This window comes from Belonocnema kinseyi, chromosome 9, assembly GCF_010883055.1.
Source record: "Belonocnema kinseyi isolate 2016_QV_RU_SX_M_011 chromosome 9, B_treatae_v1, whole genome shotgun sequence".
Taxonomy (NCBI): domain Eukaryota; kingdom Metazoa; phylum Arthropoda; class Insecta; order Hymenoptera; family Cynipidae; genus Belonocnema; species Belonocnema kinseyi.
Window position 1 is genome coordinate 34,214,206 of NC_046665.1, and position 8,826 is coordinate 34,223,031.

The window sequence follows — 8,826 nt, forward strand, 5'->3', positions numbered from 1 at the left end:
TTATATAAAAAACTCTTAGCAGTCCCACAGTAATAATAAAAAAAATAATTAAAAAAACACCGCTGATGCATTTAAACGATTCCTGCTCGGCTGCCTTTAAAGAAAAATCCATTAGCACTTCAATTAAGAATAAGTGAAAGAGTAAAACGAACAATTTCCCAAAACATTTTTTCATATCCTCATCTCCAAGGTAACATTAAACAACATTTCAAAACTACCCCTATCATATTTAACAAACCAAGTCTCACCGTTATTAGATATATTTACTGTTTATTTGGTTGGTTTCTAGGGTTGGTGGAGTATTACTGTGAGGGTGGATATATCTAATAAAGTCTTAAAAATCTGTGTGTAATGATAGTACTTAATTAGATATATGTTTCACCGTTTCGATTAATGAAAGGTGAGATTTGCTTCTTTAAATGTAATAAGAGTAGTTCCTAGGGGTGACTTTATGGTTTTCTCAAAAAATATTCATTTATTCCTCAATATTTATGTTGCCCCTTCCAAGTAATGCCCCTCAGATATAATACACATGTGCCAACGCTTTTTACAATCATCGAAGCACTTCTGATAATCATTTTGTGGTATAGCCTTGAGTTCTTTCAGCGATGCAGTTTTTATCTCCTCAATCGTTGAAAATCGATGTCCTTTCATGGGTCTCTTCAGTTTTGGAAAAAAAAGTCACTGGGGGCCAAATCCGGTGAATATGGAGGCTGAGGCATGACTGTGGTGCTGTTTTTGGTTGGATCTTTTGATCAAAATTAAGCAGTTTTGGAAAAAATTTCGCTGACACACGTCTCATGCCCAAAACGTCCGAAAAGATAGCATGGCATGAGCCAACCGATGTGCCAACATCTTCAGTAACTTCTCTGATTGTAATTCGGCGATTTTTCAACACCATTTCTTCCACTGCTTGAACGTTTTAATCTGTTGTTGACATGCTGGGACGTCCAGGGCGAGGTTCGTCTTCGACATCCTCTCGGCCTTCTTGGAACAGCTTGTACCACTTATACACTTTTTTCTTACTCAGAGTAGACTCACCGTATGCAACTATCAACATTTCAAGAGTTTTAGAGTACTGGATTCCATTTTTCACACAAAATTTAATGCAAACTCTTTGCTCCATTTTTTTCGAAAGAAGAAAATCGCCGAGCACACCAAACCCTTCTAACCTTTTACGCCTCTGCCAGAAAAACAACACGAGCTATATATTCAAAACTGTGGACATATGATCTTGAATAGTCTACCATCACAACAAAACAAAAAATTTAAAACTTGAATGTACGTAGCCCGCGAAAATTGAAAAGTCACCTTACTTTTTGAACACACCTCGTATATATAATTTGACATGTATTGCTTATTTTTTACTTGAAATATTTTTTAACGTCTTAAATGATTGAAGGTGAGACTTGGTTTGTTAAATGTGATGAGCGTAGTTTAGGGCGGTTTTAGTTTAAGATAGCTGAGACTCGATTCATGAAATTTGATAGGCGCGGTTCCTATTAGTTGTGGAGTGTTACTGTGAGGGTGAATATATCTGCTAGACCCCGTGTGGAAATAATTCCTGGCAGACTGGAATTATTCTAGCGCCAGTACTGGATTATTCGTGGCTGTCTGTTCACGCCAGTGGCGGACTGGGTACCCAGGGGCGCGGCCGAAGACCCAATGCGGGGGGCGATTGTTAAAAAAAATATCAGCAGAGAAAAGAAAAAACTGTTTCTAAGGAGTATAAACTGAACGTATTAGAAGTGTGTTAAACTCATCCCCCTGTCAAGGTTGTCAAAACAACCTTTTGAATTTTGTTGAAAAATCGAAAATTCAAGTTTTGATGCAACAAAAATAATAAAAAAATAAAACATTCTGTTTCATGGTCTAACTATGCAACTTGCAAAAAATATTACCTAAACAAATGGTGCATCCAAAAAAATAAACAAATTTGTTAATCACGTTTTAATAGGATCCCAGTGGGCACAAAATTTTGTGACGTCTTTAAGGCACCGAGATGACATATTTATGACAACTACACGATATCCTATGTTCATGTCGTTAGGGTTTGTTTACGATGCAAAAACGTAGTATGATCTGACAATGTCTTTCTGATATCGTGAAGACACCGTAACGACCAGAATATAGGATGTCGTAAAATTGTCGTAAAGATGTCGTAAAGACGTAACTAAATTTTGTGCCCACTGGGATGAGTATTTTATGTTTTATTCGTAAAAAAGAACATAAGAAGTAAAAAATTTAATTATTAGGATAAAACACACACACTACGAAAAAAATTAACAAACGAAATTTATTCACCCACAAAAGAGGTCCAAATTCGTTATTAATCATTTGTTATGGAACGCGTTGTTGTTATTTTATGCTTAGTTTTAATCTTTAAAGAAAGCATTAAAAATAAAAAAATAAAATCTTTTAAATAAAAAAGTAGTTCATTCATAGAGGGCAAACTTCTTAAATTATAAAAACAAGACAGTGAAAATATGTCTGGTTCAATCAATGCAAATAGTAAATTGTAATATTGTAAATTGATTGAAATAACACATTTTTCAGGGTAGCTGAGAATAAAATTTAGATCAAAATAAGGAACAAAAATATTACATCATTCATTATAAATAAAATTTGTACTTTATTTGCAATAACTGAATAAGCAATCCCGGGACGAGGTACAAAAATAAACGTAATATACATTTAATATAATAATGATGAACGTAATGTAAAAAATTGTTGATTTTGGAAAAAATCAAGGGCAAAGCACGAGATACGCGATGAGAATGTGTTCGCTAAAACCGAAAGAGCTTTAAAAAAAGATAATTCGTAATCACCAGATTAAAGTTTTGTTTTTAAAAAGTTTGTACACAAATGTGGGGGAAGTACAAAGACCGAGCATGCAGCGTGAAGTAAATACATTATCAAGCGCGAAGCGCAAGAACCAAAAGTCGCGCACCCTAGACGCGCTGTAACTTGTAAGCTTTAAGAATGTGCCCACACAGCGGGCAGATTGTTTTTCGTATAAGAGTACAACCAATTATTAATTTCTTTTCATGTTCTTATTATTTTTCAAGAATAAAATAAATTCCATTACGCGATTTTAATGCATAACCTCTATCTGCCCTTTCGCATTCTAATTTCACTCTAATTCTTCAGGTCCACAATTCATCACAACATAATCTATTGTGTATGCAAAGATAAATGCGCCAAAGCAATGAAGATTCGCAAACAGTTTTGGTAACATGAAACTTGTCACTCCATAGACGGCAAGTTTTCCAGTATTTTTGCCGGGAAGATCCAAGCCCTAATTAAAATAAGTAATTCATAATAATAACATTAAAAATTACGAAAAATACTAAAAATATAATAAAATATTAATTATTATAGTAAATTATAGCAAAATATAGTAATATTTTACAATTTCTAAAGTAAATAAATATATCATTTGATCCGAACTGTTGAAATGTAAGCTAAAAACTTGTTCTTGAGGAAATTTCAACTAATAAGTAGTACTTTTAATATAAAAATTGAGTTTAAACTTAAAAATTACTAAAATAATTAAATACAGCCAATAATAAGTCAACATTTTGTAATAATGTAAATGAGTTTCCCCCTTTCTTATTTGTAAGCGAAAATGGAGTCATACTTTTTACATAAATAAGTTGATCTGGAAACTCCCTCAAGGTACGTATAGGCGCCATCGAAAGTTAATATGTGTAGAAAATCAATATATTAGCGGGCTCCTACAAAAAATGCATTTAGGTGTCATATACATCTTCAATCAATAAATGTATATTGGATTTCATCGAAAACAAATGAATTTAAAATGAAATTGCTTAGAGATAGTGTGGGTGAAAAGAAATTGGAGGACACTTTTTTACGTTACAATCATTTTATTCTTTGAAAGATTTTCTACAAATCTTGTTGATAATTTTTACTTTCGCATCCAAAATGAGAAGGTATTAGTTTTTTTATGAAAAAATACTTTTTCGGATTTTATCAAATGTCGACGTTTTGAGGCCCCTTGAGTCAGAAAAACAAATTTTTACGTCGGGGTCTGTTTGTCTGTCCGGCGTCGTCGTTGTTGTCTGTATACCGGATAACTTTCGAAAGACTGGTCGGATTGAATTCGACTTTGATTTTGATAACTTTTTTTGATAAAATCAAACTTACCAAAGTTGAAGGATTTTCAAAATCCAAAATACCAAACGAAAATGGACATTTGAAGCAAAAAAAGCTTGATATGGAAAAAAGTCAAGAGGCGCAAAATGCTAAATTTTCAAGGCCCCGTGATTATTCTATCACATTCTTATCCATAATGAAAAGAGTTTTATGCGAAAAATGACTTTCGCGAATTTCATGAAATTTCGACGTTTTGAGGCTCCTTGAGTCAGAAAATAACTTTCGAAAAAATAGTCGGATTGGATTGTGCTTTGAAACAGTTTTTTCATTTTAAGAATTGTATGTAAAATTTGTACTATTTTTATTTTCATAAAAAATATTTTTCTTCAATTAAATTGTTGCAATAAAAGTGTTTCGAAGAGATTTTTGAAAAATCTTTCGGGGAATAAAATTAGTATTTATAGATCGACAAAGGTTTGTTTTCTTTACCGAATTTGGCTTTCGTCTAAATGTTTCCAGTTGTTTTGACTATAGTACAATTTACGTTTGAATCTCGGGCGATGAAATCCATTCTATTGTTTGACCAATATTCTTTGTAAGTCAATATTTTTCATAGAAAATTACCCCGCGTGAACTTCAATTATAATTTTATAAACGTGAGAAAACCACATTTCAATGTTTTCTATGAAAAACACAATCCCTGAGTGACAGAACAAAATCGGAAACAATAAGAGTCAATTTATTCAGGGACAAGATTTTTGAACAAAAATGACCTTGATTGAACCTTTAATATATATTTGTTGATTTTTACAAAAATCAAGCGTTGTTTTCTTGACACAAAAAAATAATAATAATTTGTGGGGGTGACAAATGATCAAAAAATTAATAAAACTTGAAGTTGTACGATTTTAATTTGTAACTAAATAATTTGAAATGTTTTAATCTTAAATTATCGAACACTTTCCATTCAAAAATTCTGATGACATATTTTAATAGCCTTAAATTTGAAATTATTCAATATACTGAAGAATACAAATTTAAAATGTCTCAACTATTAAAGCTTTAAATATTTTAAAAATTGCTGTTCTGGAGACTAAATAACACTTGTTCTTTTATTGAGAAATCACAATCAAAATTGTTTAAAAAAGTTTTTAAAAGAGTTTTAAAAAACTTGAAAAAGGTCTGAGGTTTTAATAGTTCAATATATATGATAGAACCTCTATAAATTTGAAATTAGTCTATACTTTTTTATGTTTGAGCTACAATTACGCTGGATTGCAGCGCTGGGTTTACTCGCTGGATTGCAAATGAACATGGAAAATGGTGTATTTTCGCATTTTTAAATGTTAAATTTAAACTTTCTCGCGTTGTAACAATTTCGAATCCCAGAATGTTATTTTTTACCTAACCTATAACTAATAACGAAAATTCTGAAAATTCGAACAATAAGGCTGAATTCTGAAAATGAAGCATATTTAACGTTACAATTCAAGTTATTAAACTGAAGGCCTAAAAATTTGCAAATTTTACCATTAGTGTTGTATAAATTATATTGGCATCTTAAAAGAGTATAAATAGTTCTTAAATTAGTTTTTAAATTTTCGGAAGTTTACCTTTTTTACATACTTAGATGTCAAAAAAGCCTACCCAATTTTTTCAAATTTTAATCACTTATTTTCTAAGATTGGATGTACAGCGAATTTCTAAATTTTTAATTGAGATTATCTTTAACTTTTTAATATCAAAAATTTCCATACACATTTTTTTATTGATACTGTAGGAAAAAATCAAGAAGATCGAGCGCCGAAATCATAATTAGAGCACATTTTCTCTAATTCTATGGGGACGGCTGAAATATCCCGAAAAGATAATTCCCGACTCGGTAAAAATCTCTGTCCCGAGTAATAAAATTGCAAAAGTAATAAAATTCCTGAACAGTTTATACTATTAACGAATTTGAAAATTCCCAAATAATAAAACGCCCCAAATAAAATTGTTTCTTAATCAATATTAATTATTTATTCAAAATACGATAATAAAATATTTGTATCAAATATATTTTTGTTTAATATTTAAAGTGTTAAAAATTATTTGTTTCCATTTAAAATTAAAATTATACAAACATTTTACCAGCAAATTAATATAAAAAACACGTGTTTTTTAATCAACGTTTCGATTTTTCGGAAGAACTTTGTGATTTAAAAAATACTATATACATTTTCAACCAAAATATCTTATCCAGAAATATATTTTGTTTTAATTATTTTAATTTTAACTTTAAACAATAATGTTTAAAGACTTCAAACATTAAAAAAGTTGTTTCTTTGGTATAAATATTTGATTATTTCAATTAAAAAAAATATTTGTCAAAGAAAAATGTTTCAGCACTTGTTGATCTCGAAATTTCTTTCTATAATAGTTTTTTTTTAATTAAAAATATGATTTTTCAGGATTTTTTTTTCAAATAAAAAAAAAGACTTTACCGAAAACCTGGCTCAGGCATCAGATCTGAAAAAATGCAGTGATATGCATACATATCAAATTTTTCTAACCTTGAACAATCTTTCTACTGCTTTACCGTCATATTTTACGAAGAATGAGAAAACAAGAATTCGACTTCGTAGTACGGTGAGGGCAGCACCTCGATAGGGCAGAAAATGTAATGTCATATATATAATTCCCCACTCTGACGCCCCGTACCGCATCTACGTTTATAATATCTTTGGTGAGACTAGGTTCCTATGTCATAAGGGAATTTCATAGCTGATGTGGAATATTACTGTGGAGATATATTTATTAATTAGAGTATTTGGAAGTTGTTTGGGGTGGTTATTTTTAATTTGAGTTTGTTTTGGTGATTTAAGCTGACGGAGGGTGAGACTTGGTTCGTTAAATGTGATACAGGTAGTTTTAAAATGTTGTTTTATGTTACCTTGGAGATGAGGATATAAAAAAATTTGTTGGGAAAGTGTTTTACTCGTTTACTTATTCCTTATTAAAGTGTTTATGGATTTTTTGCTTGAAGGCAGCCGAGCAAGATTTGTTTACATGCATCAGCGGTGTTTTTTATTTAGTTTTTTCATTATTACTGTGGGCCTGCATGTATAGCTAATAGTTTTTTAAAGAAGAATAGTATGATATTTTTTACTTGAAATTTTTTCGGCAGTGTTTTGTTAAACCCTAAAAATCATTGACTTATGATTTATGTATATATATATTTTTTTCGTTTCGTTTAATATCTTTATTTTCAGTTAGGAGTAGTTGTTAGTGTTATGAGGTGTTTTCAGAAAATATAATTAATTATTTTTTGTTAGCACAAAAATAGTTCAGACCTGCGGTATATGTTTTCTCGCACTAATTCCACATCATTTTCTTCAGGTATTCCTTTCCATATATGTTTTTAAAGATTCAGGTTGATTCTTTGAAATAATTTGTGAGTGTTTTGGGAAGGGAAAAAATAGCATGAAATTCCGATATACTTAAATTTAGTTTGGGTAAATATTTAATTTTAAGGGTAGTTTTTAGAAGATAAGGCTTGTTTTTTCAAATTTAATTTTTGAACATTCGAAGAGCCCAAAACAAGCCCAAAATTATGGCGCTGTTTATTTTTCAATTTTTCTAATTTTCTGTACTGGAGTTGCCAGCGGTCAGCACCTCCACCATAAAGTCCGGTTTTTTTGAGAAAACTAAGACAGCCCAAAAATTGGTATTGATCTGATATGCTTACATTTAGTTTAGATGCATATTTAATTTTAAGGGTCGTTTTTAGAAGATAGGGTTTGTTTTAAAAATTTTAATTTTCACATTTTGTAAGAGCCCAAAAAAAGCCCAAAATTCTGGCGCTGTTGATTTTTTCAATTTTTCACATTTTCTGTACTGGAGGTCAGTTTTTTGAGAAAACTAAAAGAGCCATTAAATTATTATTTGTATTAACATGTATACATTTTATTATTTATTCATACCAAATTTGAGTTTTATAATTAAATATATCACATAATTTGAGATTGAATTGATTGAACACTTATTAATTACAAAAATTTTTTTTTCTTCAGTGTTCTAAAACTTCAAATATTAAAAAATGATAAGAATTAAAAAAAAGAAACAGAAACCGAAGAAACAAAGAAAAACGTAAGACGTAAGTTACCTGCACGCGGTCCACCTTGATAAGGTATAAAATCAGTTCAAAATTTACTTGTAAACATATTCAAACATAAACACACGCAGCCGCACCCAGCGAAATCGCGGTAAAATTTCAGCCACAACCACGTTTCACGACCATGAGATAGGTGGTTACAGTCTGTAACGGAATCAATACGACGATTCGGCAAATGTTTCGTGCACCCTGAGAACACGGAGCGATCCAAGAACTACCGCCTTCTGCATTTTTCCCGCAAGTGTTTTAGCATATTGTTGACACGCAGGGATGCTTTTCAGACTATTAACGAGTGAAAGCTTGGCACATCCAAGAGCGCCGATGATAAGGACGATTAGTTTAACAGAATATTCCAGGTACAATCGTTGGAACTCCCTTATAAAGTCTATATACCTCTCTTTATTTTCATTCTCCTTGACTATGATGTTTTTGGTAGCTGGTGCCGAAAATTCGATAACGAACATGGTTCCCTTCTCGAAGTCAAGAAGAACAATGTCAGGGCTCGAGTGTGCAACAGAAACAATTGTCGAGAATATAAAGTTCCAGTATATGCGGCA

At 31.1% G+C, this 8,826-nt stretch overlaps 1 protein-coding gene across 1 annotated transcript in view; it reads left to right on the forward strand.

Annotated features, from left to right (window-relative positions):
- Nucleotides 1-8,826, forward strand: part of LOC117179742 — a 391,922-nt gene that overhangs the window by 201,146 nt on the left and 181,950 nt on the right. The gene's annotated exons all lie outside the window — the stretch shown is intronic.